This window comes from Papio anubis, unplaced genomic scaffold, assembly GCF_008728515.1.
Source record: "Papio anubis isolate 15944 unplaced genomic scaffold, Panubis1.0 scaffold1193, whole genome shotgun sequence".
Lineage (NCBI taxonomy): Eukaryota > Metazoa > Chordata > Mammalia > Primates > Cercopithecidae > Papio > Papio anubis.
In genome coordinates, this window is record NW_022161087.1 from 1 (window position 1) to 20,502 (window position 20,502).

Below are 20,502 nucleotides of genomic sequence, written 5' to 3' on the forward strand. Positions count from 1 at the left end.
AATTTAACTCCAGAGCCTCTGCTCTTATCTGTTATGATGCACTGCCTCGGTATTTACCTTTTGGTTTTTAAAAAATTATTAAAATCACTCGTAAAACCGTCAGATTTAAGGAGTGTTTAATTTTCAACTCTATACTATTGAAGTCATCTTGTTACATCTTTATTGAACAGCAGTTGATTTGGATAGGGGTCAGAAGTTAATAATTGACAAGTTACTTATATTTTTGTATTGTCTGTTGTACTCTATATCTGAAAGTATACAAAAAAAAAGTCTACTTACAAGATTGATACCTTTTACTCTATTTTGAAAGTGAGTTTACTTTTTTTTTTTTTTTTAAATAAATGGGACTTAGGATTTGAAGATAAGAAAGCATCATATGCCAGTGGTTGATTGAACTCCACTAGAGCCCCCACCAATAGTAGCAGTGGTGACGGGGCCTCCAAAGTTGGAAAGAGCACTTTGATATAATGCCTCATTGGGAACTTCACCCGGCAGAAGCTGACTGAGATCAGAGGCCCTGTGACGATCGTGTCAGGTAGAAGATGCCGCCACAGACACAGAGTTGGCGTGGCTGTTGTCATCTGAGGGACATGCGTGTGTTTGTTGTTTTCTTGAGTGGAACATGTTAAATATTGTCATATCATGTTACCTCTCTTACACTTTTACTAAGTTGGCTATAACTTCAGAAAAGGGTAAGTTCCCAGAGATAAGGATATGATACATATCTTATCCTGACTGCTCTATGGCTTTGCCATGCATGTTCCTTGGAAGGGCCTAGCAGGCCTGGTCACTGTGAACACATCATTTAACAGAGAGCACGTACCTCCTATGTGCCAGGTGCACATGCTTGCCCTTATGAAACCACATGCTGGTGGAAGTGCGCGTTTTCTCTTTTTCCTATGAGAATTTGTCAGCTTTGGAAGATGATGCCCTTTCCAAGTTTGAGGGAAGATGAAACAAACTTCCAGTGGTAGAATGGCAATGCACACTCTGAAATCTCTTGTTATTGCAGTAATATAGTTGGATTGAGGCTTTTCTTTATCTTTGGAGCATCCATATTTTCTTTTCCTTTTTTTGAGACAGAGTCTTACTCTGTGGCACAGGCTGGAATGCAGTGGTGTGATTACAGCTCACTGCAGCCTCAACCTCCCAGGCTCAAGCAATCCTCCTACCTTAGCCTCCTGAGTAGTGTATGCCACCATGCCTGGCTAATTTATCCTTTTTTTCCTTTTTTGTAAATTTTTATGTTTTTCTAAAGATGGGGTTTACCCATGTGGCCTAGGCTGGTCTCAAAACGAGGCTCAAGGGATCCACCTGCCCTGGTCTCTCAAGGTGCTAGGACTACAGGCCTGAGCCACTGTGCCCAGCCCATATTTTCTTGACCATTTTCTTATTACCTTAATTTAGAAATAATTATTGTTATAAGGATTCTGTTGCATTATGTTTGAGGATGTTTTTAGCGATAGTGGGAATACAGGAAATTTTGATAGAGGTGAAGACATTGGCCTGCAGCTGAACAGCAAGATCATGGTTATCATGGAGCCTGTCGAGCCAGAATTTTCCCTGTTTGAGCACTTTTATTCATCTGGGTAGACTTTTGATATTATCTAAATTTAGAACACAGGAAGAAAAACAGGATGGAATTTATTTTACCAGTTTTTGCCTATAAAAATGAACTTCGGGTACACTCCTGTAAGCGTATATGGTGTTTTACTGGATGCAATTAAAAAATGAAAATTAAGAGTTGATGGTTAGAGTTTTTTCAGGGTCTTTTTAAAGTAAAATTTTCATCTTTTCACTTATAGGTAAAAAATACAGACTCACCATTATTGAATGTGGGTGTGACATTAACATGATGATTGATCTGGCTAAAGTAGCAGATCTGGTTAGTCAGCAGGGGCAGCCTGGGGTGCTGATGGAGACTTACAGTGTTATGATAGGTTATTTACCCTGTGATGAAGGGAAGAGAGTTTTATGATTATTAAAGGAATCATGGTCATCATCAGGGATACAGTAAATGTAATTGAATTGATGATGACAATAGTAATAGTAATAAATGTTGTTATATTAATAATACAGATGGAACGTGCACAATGAAATGTATTCCAAAATCTAAAAGCACATCACAGGATGGAGAAAACCTTTAATGAACACAGCTAATAAGAGCTCATTAACATGCATACATATATATGTACAAATATATCATAGTAAGTACCATTTCTTCTTGGACCCTTCCTGGCACTGTGCTAACTGCTTTCTACAAATTTAGCTTACATAAACCCTTGGTACACCCTTGAGGTGAGTAGGTATTATCTGTAGTTTACATAAGATGAGATAGAGCCTCCCAGCAGTTAAGTAACTTGTGTGAAGATGGGACCCTTGTTCCTGATGGTTCTGGAACCTTCATCCTTAATGATAACGCTAAAGTAAGTACATGAATTGCCTGAAGAAGAGGCCAGAGTTTATCAATGGAAAATTTAGATAGTACTCAGTGTGTGGAAAATGTACAGGCTCTTGCATTTATGAAAATGATAATGTTCACTATTTCTGATATTCTATTAACTATCTTTTAAATTAGCAAAAATAAAATAAAAATTAGCCAAAAAAAAAAAAAGAAAAAAAAAAGGCCAGATGCAGTGGCTCACGCCTGTAATCCCAGCACTTTGAGAGACTGAAGTGGGCGGATCACCTGAGGTCAGGAGTTCGAGACCAGCCTGACCAACATGCAGAAATCCCGCCTCTACTAAAAATACAAAATTAACTGGGTGGGGTGGTGCATGCCTATAATCCCAGTTACTTAGGAGGCTGCAGCAGGAGAATCACTTCAACCCAAGAGGCGGAGGTTGTGGTAAGCCGAGATCGCGCCATTGCACTCCAGCCTGGGCAACAAGAGTGAAATTCTGTCTCCCGGCTAATTTTTTAAATTTTGTTCTAGGGATGAGTTCTCACTATGTTGCCCAGGCTGGTCTCAAACTCCTGGGCTCAAGCAATCTTCCCACCTTGGCCTCCCAAAGTCCTGGGATTACAAATGTGAGCCACTATGCGTGGCCTATTATTGCTGTATTCTAACTTATCCATTCTATTCTAATGTATCTCTTATGGTACGATTTTTTTGTTTTTTCTAATTTATGTTTTCATACATTTATGTATTGTACTACGTTAAATAGCTTCGTATAGTTTTCTTTCATTCAGTGATTTTAGCCTCCTGATGATCTTCTCTATCAGTTATGGCACTGGTGACTTAAAATGAATGTTCTTCCTCTGTCATTCCTCCTACATTTGTTAGCTGGCATCTTTAACAAAGAGCTTTCACTTCTCTTTATTTCGGTATCACCTCTGACTAATGCACTTGCATTTTATTCCATGGGTTATTTTCCATCACCATCATTGTTCTTTCTGATGCCTATGCTGTCCCAGATTCGGCCGTGGGAGCCTTCAGCCTGTCTCCTGTGTCCTTTCAACTGTCTCTGTTAGTCTTTGAGCATTTCTTACTTTCTGACAGAACAAGAGGATCCAGGCTCATTTTGCCTTCTTTCTGCCTTGGGCCTGGACTCAGCCATTTCTCTTAAGGATCATGTGTTTTTAGCTTAGAAATTAATCAGCTTTCCAAAAGATCTACAAAACACTAACTTCCCTGTTAAGCAATTTTTTTCTAAAATTAGATTTTTTTAAAAAAGAATTATTCCTTTATTCTCTCTGTAAGTTCTTTTGAAGTGTGGCGTTAGGGAACCATGCCTGAGTTTGCTTATTAACTCTTCCAGTGTTTATCAGATCACTTTTTCCCTGCGCTATGTCATCTTAAACATGTTAAATAATTCCTTGACATTTTCTATTTCTTTGTATTTTCATTGACTATATTGCCATTTCTAGGTTGGCTTATTAATGCACAAATTGAATTATTTTGCATTTCCTTGGTAATTTAGGCTGTTGACGTCAGAGGAGGAAATGGAAAGCCATTTTTGGAAATGATTGTAAGCTAACATCCTCTCTCCTTTCTTAGTCTCTTGATTTTTTTTTTCTTACCCAAGTATATACAGGTTGATTTTTTTTTCTTTCTAGAAGATCCAAGATCTTTGATTTAGAGATATATTCTCTTAATGTTAACTGGTATTAGAATCCTCTTTTCTGTATTTTATTTCAATGTATTTTAAAAATGGAAATGATTATATTTTCTTTTAACTTGTGAAGTAGAGCATGGCATACAAATGTTATATTCTCACTATTTCAAAAAATTACCTTCTTACTGTACAAGTTATATTCAGCATATAAAGTCTATCCAGCTTTGTTGTTGATACAGTGTGATTATTACATGTTGATGAGGTATGAATTGGAGATGGAATCCAAAATTAATGTACTTATTGTAATTTTTAAGCTAATTTTAGGATTGGTGGTGAATATTTTACTTCTGTAAAATGAAAACAGCATTTCATCAGAAGTTGTTTTATGGTCTTTCAGACATTTTGTTTTAAATCTTTGGTGCTTTTTGCCCATGAAGTATCTCTTTTGTGTGTTTGTGTTTGTGTGTATGTGTATTGGTTTGCCTCTAAATTTCACAGCGCTCATTGTCAGGAATCAACAGGATCAGGCCTAGGCAGAGAGCTGAGCAGTACTCTAGTAGTTCTCTGTGTCCTGGTTGCCACATTATCTCTGTTGTTTATTTATGGATTGGAGAACTCTCTGACCTGTAACAAAGGTTGGATAGGTCAGAGACAATTGGAAGAGGAATCCTCTACTCTATTGTCACCTGTGCCCCACGCCAAAATACACTCTGAAATACATATTTAAATATTAAATTTGTATGGTGAATGTATTCTTTTTTAATGTTAAAAAATTAAATGATTGGTCAGCCCACTTAATATTTACAATGCAGGACTTACTTTGCATATTATCTGTCTTGTATTTTTGCTTTATTTAAGCTAAGCTAGCCTCCAAAGCTGGAAGCTGAATGACAGTTGAAAAATAATGACATGTATACAAGGTATATTTGGAGGATTGCAGATGCAGGGGCACCGTACTGCTGAGGGAGTATTGGAAGCTCACTGCAGAAGATGATAAAAGCAGACTGATGTGTATTACTTGCTGAAATGTAAGCTGGAGGCACAGGTGAAGATTGCCAAACCTAATGAGCAGTTGGGCAGATAAGACAGGCTGTCAGGCCGTGGCAGTTCAGCAGTGGGCGCGCTGCCTGTGAACCAAGTCATTTGTTCCAGAGGCCTGCACTTAAATACCACAAATAAAATTTTCCTTGTCACTGATATTTGGTATCACAATGAAATAGATGTTATCTTTCAGGTTTCCGGTTGAATTACCAGCCATTAACATCTGGTGATTTGGGTTGTAAAATTATTTTTAGTTTTGCCTGTTCACATTTCATCCACAAAGCAGAGACAAAATATATTTTCCCACATAAAAATGTAAGCAGTATAAGACTTTAAAACATACTAATGAAATGTACATGATTACATGCTTCAGTGAACTAAAACTTTCATCTGTGATCTTTATTTTGCAACACTCTGAAGTAACATTACAGTCCTTTCAGTGTGCTATGTTATTTATATCCCTTACTTTACCCTGGGAATCCTTTATTGCCATTGAGCATATGAAAGTTGAGACATGTGCATAGCTTCTCCCCATTGAGCCCATCAGTGGGGAGGAGCTATGTACTGGGGACATTTGGCAAAGATTTTCATGAGTCTGTTGGTTGTAACAGCTCCTTAAGGAAACTTCACAGTTTACCTTCCCTATTTTTTTTTTTTTTTACCATTTGTAAACTAAGGCTCAGTGATGTCAAACATAGTACATTCTGTGCTGTGGCATAACTGTAGCTTAGGTTTTCATATTCAAGACAACAGAGGTATAGCTGAAAATGCGTGAACGCTTATTATGCCTCAAGATCCCTTTGTTGGTTTAGTTGTGACAACTTCCACACACCTGACTTGGGGCTAAAGCATCTTTCTATCTGGCATCAGTATTTCTAAGTTGCCTTTAAACTGAATAAACATCTGGTGTTTATATTTAATTGCTTCAATGTGGAACACTGCAATTTAAAAAATTACATATATGTAATATAATATTTTACACTAAATAATAGTGACTGGCAGTCCATTGGCCAAAGAAGTATTATTTTTTAGATATTCCGCTCTGTGTCATCAGCTGTAGACACTGACCTGGTATTTATCTGGAAAGGCTTGCTGTCAGGGGTTCACAGTGCTGCCTGTGGGTTATCTCCAGACCCTTTACAGATGGCACTTTAGGACAAGGTGAATCACAGGTTGCACTAGAAGTTGCCTTTGAAATTAGACCTGAACTATGTGGAACTGGAACCCTTGTACACAAAGCTCTCTACCATCAAATCCTGATGAACTCTTAGGGAAGAAATACTTCAGATTCATTCTTTCCACTAAAGATTTCCCACCGCCCACTCAAAAATTTTCTCCCATTCCTATGGGCTGTCTTTTTCCTTCTACTCTGATGGTAGTTTCTTTTGCTGTGCAGAAGCTCTTCCGTTTAATTAGATCTGATTTGTCAATGTTGGCTTTTGTTGCCATTGCTTTTGGTGTTTTAGACATGAAGTCCTTACCCATGCCTATGTCCAGAATGGTATTGCCTAGGTTTTCTTCTAGGGTTTTTATGGTTTTAGGTCTAACATTTAAGTCTCTAATCCATATTGAATTAATTTTTGTATAAGGTGTAAGGAAGGGATCCATTTTTAGCGTTCTACATATGGCTAGCCAGTTTTCCAAGCACCATTTATTAAATAGGGAATCCTTTCCCCATTTCATGTTTTTGTCAGGTTTGTCAAAGATCAAATGGTTGTAGATGTGTGGTGGTATTATTTCTGAGGGCTCTGTTCTGTTCCATTGGTATATCTCTGTTTTGGTACCAGTACCATGCTGTTTTGGTTACTGTAGCCTTGTAGTATAGTTTGAAGTCAGGTAGCATGATGCCTCCAGCTTTGTTCTTTTGGCTTAGGATTGTCTTGGCAATGTGGGCTCTTTTTTGGTTCCAGATGAACTTTAAAGTAGTTTTTTCCAATTCTGTGAAGAAAGTCATTGGTAGCTTGATGGGGATGGCATTGAATCTATAAATTACCTTGGGCAATATGGCCGTTTTCATGATATTGATTCTTCCTATCCGTGAACATGGAATGTTCTTCCATTTGTTGTGTCCTCTTTTATTTCATTGAGCAGTGGTTTGTAGTTCTCCTTGAAGAGGTCCTTCACATCCCTTGTAAGTTGGATTCCTAGGTATTTTATTCTATTTGAAGCAGTTGTGAATGGGAGTTCATTCATGATTTGGCTCTCTGTTTGTCTGCTGTTGGTGTATAAGAATGCTTATGATTTTTGCACATTGATTTTGTATCCTGAGACTTTGCTGACGTTGCTTATCAGCTTAAGGAGATTTTGGGCTGAGACGATGGGGTTTTCTAAGTATACAATCATGTCATCTGCAAACAGGGACAACTTGACTTCCTCTTTTCCTAATTGAATACCCTTTATTTCTTTCTACTGCCTGATTGCCCTGGCCAGAACTTCCAACACTATGTTGAATAGGAGTGGTGAGAGAGGGCATCCCTGTCTTGTGCCAGTTTTCAAAGGGAATGCTTCCAGTTTTTGCCCATTCAGTATGATATTGGCTGTGGGTTTGTCATAAATAGCTCTTATTATTTTGAGATATGTTCCATCAATACTGAATTTATTGAGAGTTTTTAGCATGAAGGGCTGTTGAATTTTGTCAAAGGCCTTTTCTGCATCTGTTGAGATAATCATGTGGTTTTTGTCTTTGGTTCTGTTTATATGTTGGATTAGGTTTATTGATTTGCATATGTTGGACCAGCCTTGCATCCCAGGGATGAAGCCCACTTGATCATGGTGGATAAGGTTTTTGATGTGCTTCTGGATTCGATTTGCCAGTATTTTATTGAGGATTTTTGCATCAATGTTCATCAGGGGTATTGGTCTAAAAAATCTCTTTCTTTGTTGTGTCTCTGCTAGGCTTTGGTACCAGCATGATGTTGGCCTCATAAAAGCAGTTAGGGAGGATTCCATCTTTTTCTATTGATTGGAATAGTTTCAGAAGCAATGGTACCAGCTCCTCCTCTGGAGTAGAATTTGGCTGTGAATCCATCTGGTCCTGGACTTTTTTTGGTTGGTAGGCTATTAATTATTGCCTGTATTTCAGAGCCTGTTATTGCTCTATTCAGGGATTCAGCTTCTTCCTGGTTTAGTCTTGGGAGAGTGTATGTGTCCAGGTATTTATCCATTTCTTCTAGGTTTTCTAGTTTATTTGGATAGAAGTGTTTATAGTATTCTCCAATGGTAGTTTGTATTTCTGTGGGGTCGGTGGTGATGTCCCCTTTATCATTTTTTATTGTATCTATTTGATTCTTCTCTCTTTTCTTCTTTATTAGTCTTGCTAGCGGTCTATCAATTTTGTTGATCTTTTCAAAAAATCAGCTCCTGGATTCATTGATTTCTTGAAGGGTTTTTTGTGTCTCTATCTCCTTCAGTTCTGCTCTGATGTTAGTTATTTCTTGCCTCCTGCTAGCTTTTGAATGTGTTTGCTCTTGCTTCTCTAGTTCTTTTAATTGTGATGTTAGGGTGTTAATTTTAGATCTTTTCTCCTTTCTCTTGTGGCCATTTACTGCTATAAATTTCCCTCTACACACTGCTTTAAATGTGTCCCAGAGATTCTGGTGTGCTGTATCTTTGTTCTCATTGGTTTCAAAGAACATCTTTATTTCTGCCTTCATTTCGTTATGTACCCAGTAGTCATTCAGGAGCAGGTTGTTCAGTTTCCATGTAGTTGAGCAGTTTTGAGAGAGTTTCTTAATCCTGAGTTCTAGTTTGATTGCACTGTCATCTGAGAGACAGTTTGTTATAATTTCTGTTCTTTTACATTTTCTGAGGAGTGCTTTACTTCCAAGTATGTGGTCAATTTTGGAATAAGTGTGATATGGTGCTGAGAAGAATGCATATTCTGTTGATTTGGGGTGGAGAGTTCTGTAGATGTCTATTAGGTCTGCTTGGTGCAGAGCTGAGTTCAATTCCTGGATATCCTTTTTAACTTTCTGTCTTGTTTATCTGTCTAATGTTGATGGTGGGGTATTAAAGTCTCCCATTATTATTGCATGGGAGTCTAAGTCTCTTTGTAAGTCTCTAAGGACTTGCTTTATGAATCTGGGTGCTCCTGTATTGGGTGCATATATATTTAGGATACTTAGCTCTTCTTGTTGAATTGATCCCTTTACCATTATGTAATGGCCTTCTTTGTCTCTTTTGATCTTTGATGGTTTAAAGTCTGTTTTATCAGAGACTAGGATTGCAACCCCTGCCTTTTTTTTATTTTCCATTTGCTTGATAGATCTTCCTCCATCCCTTTATTTTGAGCATTTGTGTGTCTCTGCACATGAGATGGGTCTCTTGAATACAGCACACTGATGGGTCTTGACTCTTTATCCAATTTGCCAGTGTGTGTCTTTTAATTGGAGCATTTAACCCATTTACATGTAAGGTTAATATTGTTATGTGTTAATTTGATCCTGTCATTATGATGTTAGCCGGTTATTTTGCTCGTTAGTTGATGCAGTTTCTTCCTAGCATCCATAGTCTTTACATTTTGGCTTGTTTTTTCAGTGTCTGGTACCAGTTGTTCCTTTCCATGTTTAGTGCTTCCTTTAGGAGCTCTTGTAGGGCAGGCCTGGTGGTGATAAAATCTCTCAGCCTTTGCTTGTCTGTAAAGGATTTTATTTCTCCTCCACTTATAAAACTTAGTTTGGCTGGATATGAAATTCTGGGTTGAAAATTCTTTTCTTTAAGAATATTGAATATTGGCCCCCACTCTCTTCTGGCTTATAGAGTTACTGCTGAGAGATCTGCTGTTAGTCTGATGGGCTTCCCTTTGTGAGTAACCCGACCTTTCTCTCTGACTGCCCTTAACATTTTTTCCTTCATTTCAATTTTGGTGAATCTGAGAATTACATGTCTTGGAGTTGCTCTTCTCGAGGAGTATCTTTGTGGCGTTCTCTGTATTTCCTGAATTTGAATGTTGGCCTGCCTTGCTAGGTTGGGGAAGTTCTCCTGGATAATACCCTGCAGAGTGTTTTCCAACTTGGTTCCATTTTCCCCATCACTTTCAGGTACACCAATCAGATGTAGATTTGGTCTTTTCACATAGTCCCATATTTATTGGAGGCTTTGTTCATTTCTTTTTACTCTTGTTTCTTTAAACTTCTCTTCTCACTTCGTTTCATTCACTTGATCTTCAATCACTGATACCGTTTCTTCCAGTTGATTAAATCGGTTACTGAAGCTTGTGCGTTTGTCACATAGTTCTCGTGCCATGGTTTTCAGCTCTATCGGGTCATTTAAGGACTTCTCTACATTGGTTATTCTAGTTAGCCATTCGTCTAATCTTTTTTCAAGGTTTTTAGCTTGTGATGGGTTCGAACTTCCTCCTTTAGCTCAGAGAAGTTCGATCATCTGAAGCCTTCTTCTCTCAGCTCGACAAAGTCATTCTCCATCCAGCTTTGTTCCGTTGCTGGCGAGGAGCTGTGTTCCTTTGGAGGGGGAGAGGCACTCTGATTTTTAGAATTTTCAGCTTTTCTGCTCTGTTTTTTCCCCATCTTTGTGGTTTTATCTACCTTTGGTCTTTGATGATGGTGACGTACAGATGAGGTTTTGGTGTGGATGTCCATTCTGTTTGTTAGTTTTCCGACAGGACCCTCAGCTGCAGGTCTGTTGGAGTTTGCTGGAGGTCCACTGCATACCCTGTTTGCCTGGGTATCAGCAGTGGAGGCTGCAGAAGAGTGAATATTGCTGAACAGCAAATGTTGCTCCCTGATCGTTCCTCTAGAAGCTTCATCTCAGAGGGGTACCCGGCCCTGTGAGGTGTCAGTCTGCCCCTACTGGGGGGTGCCTCCCAGTTAGGCTACTCACAGGTCAGAGATCCACCTGAGGAAGCAGTCTGTCTGTTCTCAGATCTCAAACTCCATGCTGGGAGAACCACTACTCCCTTCAAAGCTGTCAGGCAAGGACCTTTAAATCTGCAGAGGTTTCTGCTGCCTTTTGTTTGGCTATGCTCTGTCCCCAGAGGTGGAGTCTACAGAGGCAGGCAGGCCTCCTTGAGCTCTGGTGGGCTTCCCCCAGATCAAGCTTCCCGGCCGCTTTGTTTACCTACTCAAGCCTCAGCAATGGTGGGCCCCCCTCTCCCAGCCTTGCTGCCGCCTTGCAGTTAGATCTCAGACTGCTGTGCTAGCAATGAGGGAGGCTCCGTGGACGTGGGACCCTCCGAGCCAGGCACGGGATATAATCTCTTGGTGTGCCATTTGCTAAGACCCTTGGAAAAGCACAGTATTAGGGTGGGAGTGACCCAATTTTCCATGTGCTGTGTGTCACGGTTTCCCTTGGCTAGGAAAGGGAATTGCCTTACCCCTTCTGCTTCCCGGGTGAGGCAATGCCTCATCCTGCTTTGGCTCTCGCTCAGTGGGCTGCACCCACTGTCCTGCACCCACTGTCCAACATGCCCCAGTGAGATGAACTTGGTACCTCAGTTGGAAATGCAGAAATCACCCGTCTTCTGCGTTGCTCACGTTGGAAGCTATAGCCTGGAGCTGTTCCTATTCAGCCATCTTGGAACCTGATCCCGCTGTTTTCATTGATTTAGTGTCAGAGATGGCTTTGGATTCCCAGTTCTGTGTGCTTCTGTCTGGCTCCTGAACCTAGCTGGAGAGGTGTGTCAGTCCCAACTGGTGAAGTCCTGAGAGGATGCTACACAAAAGGCAGCAAGGTATTAATAAATGTACCTCTGACATTTTAACCCCGTCTGATTTTTCCATGGAATGGACAAGTAGTAGCCTCTGTCAGAGCTACCTTGTAAAGGAAAAAAAAGAAACTTGAAGTCGTAAACTGTTTATTAGTTTGTGCTATTATTTTTGTGTTAACTCATTTATATTGATTTGTAAATCATTAATTTATGAGCTACTATTTATCAATTCATTGCCTACATGTCAGCAAACAAGTTTTCTTCTTAATAAAGAATCCAGTGGCTGGGCACAGTGGTTCACACCTATAATCTCAGTACATTGGGATGGCAAGGCAGGAGGATTCCTTGAGGCTAGGAGTTCAAGACCAGCCTGGGCAACATAGCAAGATTTCATCTCTGCAAAAAAATGAAAACATTGGCTGGGCATGGTGGCTCCTTCTTGTAGTTTAGGCTACTCAGGAGCCTGAGGTGGGAGGATCGCTTGAACCCAGGAGTTTGAGGCTGCAGTGAACTGTGATCCTAACACTGCTCTCTAGCCTGGATGACACACCAAGACACCATCTCTTCAAAAAAGGAATCTAGGGGCATCAGTGTGTGCACGCAGCATGGCTTGTGAATGCGGAAGTGAATGTGTGCATAGTTGTGCTCAAGAATGTGTTGATGAAATGATTATACCTTCTCAGAGTGAAGGTAATTTTTCTTTTCTTTTCTTTTCTTTTTTTTGAGATGGAGTCTCGCTCTGTCACCAGGCAGGAGTGCAGTGGCACTATCTCGGCTCACTGCAACCTCTGCCTTCTGGGTCAAGTGATTCTCTTATCTCAGCCTCCCGAGTAGCTGGGACTACAGGCACACACCACTGCTCCCAGCTCATTTTTTGTATTTTAGTAGAGACGGGGTTTCACCATGTTGGCCAGGATGGTCTCAATCCCCTGACCTGATCTGCCCGCCTCGGCCTCCCAAAGTGCTGGGATTACAGGTGTGAGCCACCGTGCCTGGCCTGAAGGTTATTTTCTTAAAGATCTCTCCATGTCTTAGATTTGATTCTTCCTTTAAATATTTTTCTCATTGACATTTGAAAGCACCTGACCATATATAAAATGAAGAATTTTCATAACTCCATAAAAGAATTATGACATCATCTACTATTTCTGTCTCTTGTCTCATAAGTCTAAACCATCAACCTGCTTATTTTTGTATACTGTCACACTGTGTATTCCCTGCATTTAATGCCTTTCTGTTGATATTCTCTGTAAAAATTGTGGGAAGTTTTCTGCACCCTAAATTTTCTGTTATGGGGATTAAATATCCACTATCCAGTTTTTTTCCAAGTCTTACAGCAGCAACGGTAAATACAGCCCTCACAGCAGCCTATTGTTTGTCCTGCAATTATGTTTCCATCACATTACGCAAAGCCTCTTTTTCTTCGTGGTCATACCCTACTAGTAAGTTTTTAAAAAATTTTGTAATATGTGTGTATACAAATACTTATATGTATGTGTGTACATATACAGCTGATATATAGTGAGATTATTTATGCATGAATTATAGAATTAGCTTGAAATTTTAAGAAAATAAATTGTTTTTTAAAGATAAATCTCATGTTTAAGAAGGGGAATTAAAATTCAATCATTTAGGGATGCCTCAGCCTAAACATAATATGGAAAAAGCCATAACCAAAAGTCATGTTAGAGTACTGCTAGGTTACTCAACCTATCATCACATTTAATTAAAATGTCAGTTTGAACCATGGCCAGTCTATTTTGGTTAATATGTTATTTAAATCAGCTTGTGAAGTCTTCATTTTAAATATAGAACTTGTGTTAATGAACTGGAAAATAACATTTGATTGCTTGGAAGTTGTGTTAAAGCCTAAAGATTTATGACTTTGTAAAAGAAGAAAACCAGCTGGTGATCAGTTGACATTAGTATACGAGGATGTACTCATATTTGGTAATAGGCTTTTTTTTTTCTAACTAGAGTAAGGGAGTTGGGAACAGGAGGCAGAAACAAGGACACAGATATATAAAAAATCATAGCACAAAACTGCATTGAGTTCTGAGTATAGGTCTGTGATCCATGCTTCAGTTTGAGAGGTTCATGTGTCCCTTAAGAGAAGGGACAGGAAAGCCAGGAGGACAGGAGCATGTTTGACCTGTGCCTGCTGTGCTTCCACCACAGAAGTCACAAAGTAGCCTCTACCTTCTTTTTCCTTATCTAATAATTGTCTCCTCTTCAAATTTGGGAAATGAGTTTAATCAAAGATTTGTTGTGTTTTTTGTTTTGTTTCTTTTGAAATGTGGCCTCAGTGTGTGTTGCCCAGGCTGGTCTTAAACCCTGGCTCAAGTGATCCCCTCCCTCTCAGCCTCCTGAGTAGCTGGGACTACAGGCATGCACCACCACACCACCCAGCTAAGCTAATGCTAATGTATAGTTTATTTGCTTCAGTTTTGAAGGGCAGGATGTATGTAGTTCTGTGTATTTAGTGGGGAGTGTTTGTGTGTGTGTGTGTAGTCCATTGCTGCTACAACAAACCACCATGTCAGGGCATAAACAAATTTATTACACCCTGTATGTCAGGAGCTCGATGTGGATGTCCCTTGGCTAAAAAATCTAGGTGGTGGAAAGTACACTTCATCTCTAGAGGGTCTAGGGGAGAATCTTTTCTCTCACCTTTCCACATCTCTGAGTCTGCCCGCATTTTGGCTTTGGGCTCTCCACTCTCACCACTAGCGACCTTGCATCTCATGGACCCTTCTTCTATGGCCACATGTCTCTGTGGCTGTTTCCTTCCCCCTTCCTTCCACTGTTAAGGACTCATGTGCTTACTTAGTCCTGAATGGAGACGCCATCATCACCCACATGAGCCCACTGTCCTAATCCATACAGGCTGCTACAAGGAAATGCACTAGACTGGGCAGCTTATAAACAACAGAACTTTGTTTCTCACAGTCCTGGAGGCTGAGAAGTGCAAGATCAAGGTGCCGGCAGTTTTGGTGTCTGGAGAAGGTCTGCTTTCTCTTGGAGGCCTCCTTCTTGCTGTGTCTTCACATGATGAGAAGAACAAACAAGCTCCCTTGTGCCTTTAATAAGGGTGCTAATCCCAGTCATGAGGGCAGAAACTCCCATAAGGCTTAACCTCCTAATACCATCACCTTGAGGGTTAGGATTTTAGCACATGAACGTTGACAGAACACAACGTTCCTTCCATAGCACCAGGGTAGTCTCCTCATGTCAAGGTCTTTACCTTAATCACATGCATGATGTACCGTTTTCATGTAAGGTTCTAGGAATCTGTGGACATCTTTGGGGGGCCATTATTTTGCTGACCACATTATACATATATTTTAATATTCTAGACTTGTATGAAAACAATGCTACTTCTATTGCTTTATATGTGTATGTGTGTGTGTTAAATTTATTTTCAAAAAAGTCATAGACAAAAACATACCCATTTTGTTTAAAAAAAGTTTTTTACTATTTTACTTCATACTGCCAACTCCTTTTTCTTGAAACTGCTTCTATCCTGGAATTCTTTTTTGCTATTAGTTTTATTTTATTGAAATATTCATGAATGAGCATAGACTTGTATATGGATTTAAAATTCATAGTAATGTTCTCATGAATTCATCTGTGAATAACATTTTATAGACAAAATGTCTGCACTAGGATCAGGACAAGAGGAAGAGGTATAATTCCCTTGTTCTAAGGTACCGCCGTTCATTGTTATTATTTTAAAATACAAGTGTTGACTGACGTTAAAACACAAAAAGGGGCCAGGAGTGGTGGCTCCCGCCTGTAATCCCAACACTTTGGGAGGCCAAAGTGGGTGGATCACCTGAGGTCAGGAGTTTGAGACCAGCGTGGCCAAGATGGTGAAACCTCATCTCTACTAAAAATAAAAAAATTGACTGGGCGTCTGTTATGCACCTGTAATTTTAGCTACCCGGGAGGCTGAGTCAGGAGAATCGCTGGAACCTAGGAGGCGGAGGCTGCCGTGAGCCGAGATCATACCAGTGCACTCCAGCCTAGGTGACAGAAAGAACAAGACTCTGTTCTTTCCCCCCACCCAAAACACACACACACACACACACACGCGCGCGCAAAGGGATAATTGGCCAGGCACAGTGGCTTACGCCTGTAATCCCAACACTTTGGGAGGCTGAGGCGGGCGGATCACCTGAGGCCGGGAGTTCGAGACCAGCCTGACCAACATGGAGAAACCCTGTCTCTATTAAAAATACAAAAATTAGCAGGGCATGTTGGCCCATGCCTGTAATCCCAGCTACTCGGGAGGCTGAGTCAGGAGAATCGCTTGAACCTGGGAGATGGAGGTTGCTGTGAGCTGAGATCGCAACTTTGCACTCCAGCCTGGGCAACAAGAGTGAAACTCTGTCTCAAAGAGAAAAGAAAAAAAAAAGGGCAGATTTATAATTGGACAGTGGAATTGAAAATCATTTAAACAAATATCCAAAATGCCTAAGGAACTTGTATAAATAAATAGGAAAAAAAAAGAGAGATAAACATCAAGAAGCCCCCAAAAAAGCAGATTTATAAAGGGGCAATGGATTTGAGTAGACGTTTAGCCAAAGAAGACATCCAGCTGGTGAAAAGGCATATGGAAAGGTGCTCAACATCACTGATTACTGGGAAAATGAAAGTCAAAACTGCCACAAGTGGTTAGACCATAGCGGCGTGCATGAAAGTTTTCAGGCCTTCAGTTGTTGGGAGTGGCTGAGGAGAGTGGGGAGCTTTTGTCTGTAGCTGGAAGAGTGGAGTCTCAACAAGAACCAGTGTATCGTGGACATGTGTGGGCCCTGGAGTGTGCGTGGCTGGATGCCCTGTCTACCTGTGCCTTACAGAGTGACACCATTGTGCTGCGGTCGATCAGAGGGGCAGGTGGCTTTCACAGGGAGTGAGAAGTGGCGGGGGTTGGTTTGTTTGCCTGTGGATGATAGCAAAAGTGGGTTGGCTTCTCAAGAACTTTTTCCAGTGGCCTGTTTTACTGCAGTTCTAGGCGCGGGCTAAGGGTCCCAAAGGCATCTTGGCAGCCCACAGCTTCTTAGTAAGTGCATGTTCAGTTGGATCCCCCAGCTCAGCCTGGGTCATCCCCACCTTCTGCCTCCTGGGCCATAGCTCGGCTCTGCACTGAGCCATCATCCTATAGTGAGCAAGACCCCCATTCTTGGGCTGGTGTCTTTTCCTGCAGCATGCAATCAGGTGGTGGCTGGAAGGGGCCAAGGAGCCACATCTCACAGTGCCTGCTGTCTGAACAAGGACCAGAGGCTTGTGGAACACATGGCTGTCAGGTTTCTCCTACTCGATGACTCTTCAGCTGCCCCCACATGGCTTTCTAGCTCACAGCAGATCTAGCCTCCTCTGAGCAGTGAAGATGGGATGTTTCATGGTCATTTTCCCAGGTGTGCAGAGCCCAAGTGGAGTTCTTCAGCCCACCCTAGTCCACCCCCTCACTAACCCCCTGGAGGGAGATCCTGTTAGTCACTGTGGGTGAGGTGTCTGTGTGTGTGTGTTCATCACTTGTTGCTTGGGGGTGGGAAGAGACAACAAATGCCTACAGAATCTCTTGTTCTCAGTTCATCTCCCATCCTAGTCCAATCATGGTCTAACATCCTTAGCTACCAATGGCAGAGGAGACTGCACTTTTGTGTTCATGTGGCCTTGGATGTTGGCACATTCAGATTGGTGCCCCAGGCATCTGTGCCTGTAACTGCAGTTTCAGCAGGCTAAAGGGCCTCCAAGCTTCCTCTAGTTTCCTGGTGCATGCATGTGCAATATACTCCCCTGGCCTGGGGCTTTCCTGCCTCTTGCCAGTTGGGTCAGAACTAGCTTATGAATCAGTGTTTTCTGAGCTTTAATAGAATTGGCTCCGACTAGTTGGATACCTGAAAGGGCTATGTGATATAGATTCTTAAAGATATATTATTTTAGAGTAGTTTTGAGTGTACAGCAAAATGGAGTGCAGAGTGCAGAGATCTCATATGCCCTCAATTCCTGTACATGCTCGGGTCACTCCACAAACAACCTCCTACACCAGAGATACTTTGAAACATTAGAAAATATATTTGAGCATCCAGAAATTTATAAACTAGGCAGCCCCAGACTGCAGGCAGCTCAGAGGTCCTACAGAGAGGCTTAGGGACGGTGGGGGAAGAATTTTATATGGTGAGTGTGGAAGAAAAAGAAAATACTTGATTGGGTGAAATAAAGCAGTGGCCTCATTTGCAACATTACAGTGGAAAGTCTCTGAGTCACTGAGTCAAGTTTTGGTTTGTTTAAGGAGGAATTGAGTGTACTGCAGCTACCTCAGCCTCATGGGCACCTGTTTATTTGATTATTTTTAGCAGAGAAGATCCGTTTAGAACTCTGTTGCCCTGGCTGGAGTGCAGTGGTGTGATCACAGCTCACTGCAGCCACAACCTTCCAGGCTCAGGTGATCCTCCAGGCTCAGGTGATCCTCCCACCTCAGTGCTCCCCACCCTGAGTAGCTGGGACTACAGGCACGTGCCACCACCATGCTAGGCTAATTGTATTTGTTTGAGAGATGGAGTTTCCCTAAGTTGCTTCGGCTTCTTTTGAACTCTTAGACTCAAATAATCTGCCTGCATTGGTCTCCCCAAGTGCCGGAATTACAGGCCATGTAAATCTTTTATCTCAGATTTGCCTTGTGACAAAAGGAGGGATACTTTTCTACCTGACCTTGATGGGAGGCAGAGAAAGGGAAGATTGGTACTTTATCCTGGCATAATTCTTTTTCTCCAGGTGATGGGGAGTTAAGAGACCAAGCAGATATGAGTGACTCTTGCCTAATGGGATATATTTTCTCCTTGAATGATTTCATAAGATATCAGATGAGAGAAGTTGAATAAATGTTAGAAGAACATAGAAAAGATAGGTTATACATGTTGGGTTTCTGAAGAAATGATGTCATTGGAGAAACAAAACTTTTATTGATTTCTGGAAACATTTAGCGCTAATTTTTTATGTAAGTAAATTGAATGTATGAAATACATTAAAAAATTACTTACTTTTATGTAAGTAAATTGAATGTATGATGATATCTCTGACCACTTTTTGATATTTTTTTCTGGTTCAGCTGAGTGGTGTCATTGAGTAAACACAAAATGGGACTCATCCAGGGATGAGATTTTGCCACAGAAAGGATGAGCAGCAAGGCAGGGAGCTTAAGGTAATTATGAGAAAGTGACTATCTAAAATTGCTTAGGTAGAAGGAGACAGATTGGATTTTATCGTGTTTGGTATGTGGGGTAAAAGTGGTGTGGGTGTGTACACGAGATGTGTTGTTTATTCTCTTTTTTTTCTTTTCTTTTCTTTTTCTTTTTTTTTGAGAGAGAGTGTCGCTCTGTCACCCAGGCTGGAGCGCTGTGGCACTATCGTGGCTCACTGCAACCTCTGCCTCCTGGGTTCAAGCGATTCTCCTGCCTCAGCCTCCCGAGTAGCTGGGATTATAGGTGCCCGCCACCACACCTGCCTAATTTTTTTGTTTTTTCTTTTTTAGTAGAGATGAGGTTTCACTATGTAGGTGAAGCTGGTCTCGAACTCCTGACCTCAAATGATCTGCCCGCCTTGGCCCCCAAAAGTGCTGGATTACAGGTGTGAGCCACAACGCCTGGCCTGTTTGTTCTCTTAAGAGAGAAAATGAGTGGATTAATGGACTGTAGTTCTGGACAAGGTGGAAAACTCTTAAAGTGGAAGTATTGGGGCAAGTGCTGTGACAGGCTAGGATGGTGCAGTCAGTCCCTTCACCCAGAAATCAGTAGAATGTTAGCAGTTCAGACTCAAACCTTGTGAAAAACAGGTGGTAGAAAGGAAGTCCCTTGCAGCAACTGGCGCCATAATCAAGATAGAATGTTTTCAGAATAAATGGAGTTACCCGCTTTCAGCCCCAGGTGGTAGCTATTGTCTGCCCTGATGATATATGATAATTTGTGATCCTGTTGTCTTAAAATGTTGTCACTCATCTCCAGTAGAATTAAGTCCACAGTGAATTGTCCCCCCATCCCCAAAGAGTTAAACATATATGAATGAACTCAAGTGATAACAACTACTGCTGCCTGGGATCATGACAGACCTGAAATGAACTGATAGGAAGTGAAAGGTGGCTGAAATAATGAGAATAGAGCCATCTGCAGAGAATCATAAAACCAGCAAAGACAAGGTCTTGTGTAAGTTGCCTTCAGAAGCTGTGTCCATGAGAACTCTAAGAGGAATTCTCAGATCTATTGGCTGCGCTGTGATCTCTGCCAAAAGACCTCTGACCAGCATCAAAGGGGCTTCTGGACCCACTGGACTCTTCTGGGGTACACTGGTCTCGAGCCATGGCTGTGGTTTTACTCAGCATGCACTGCCTGTGTAGAATGATAATTGTATAAGTGATAGTGCTTGAAGACCTTGATAAATGTGGAAAATCTGAGCATCTGTATTTGGCTGGCGTGTCATTGTGAAACCTCCACAGCTTCAGTCCAGTGTCAGCACAGCTAGGGCTTTGTGCCTAATGCACATGTCACTGGGCATAGTCTACAGGCACCTAATAACTCAGAGTACCTTAACAGTCACTAATAGGTGTATCTGAGAACAGTCCAATAACACATGACTGGCCTGACTCAAGGTAACTATGTCCAATCCAGGATCATAGTGGTGGGCATCTACCAACCAGGTGTTCCCCCTGCCTGCCATTGAGCATTTCAGGGAGTGACTGGTGTA

General features: G+C 41.2%; 1 long non-coding RNA gene across 1 annotated transcript; it reads left to right on the forward strand.

Annotated features, from left to right (window-relative positions):
* The first annotated feature begins 2,956 nt into the window (after positions 1-2,956).
* On the forward strand, positions 2,957-13,347 carry LOC116272523. The gene is made up of 2 exons (XR_004181190.1): positions 2,957-5,325; positions 11,665-13,347. It is a non-coding gene; the product is annotated as an uncharacterized LOC116272523 (long non-coding RNA).
* The last annotated feature ends 7,155 nt before the right edge of the window (positions 13,348-20,502 follow it).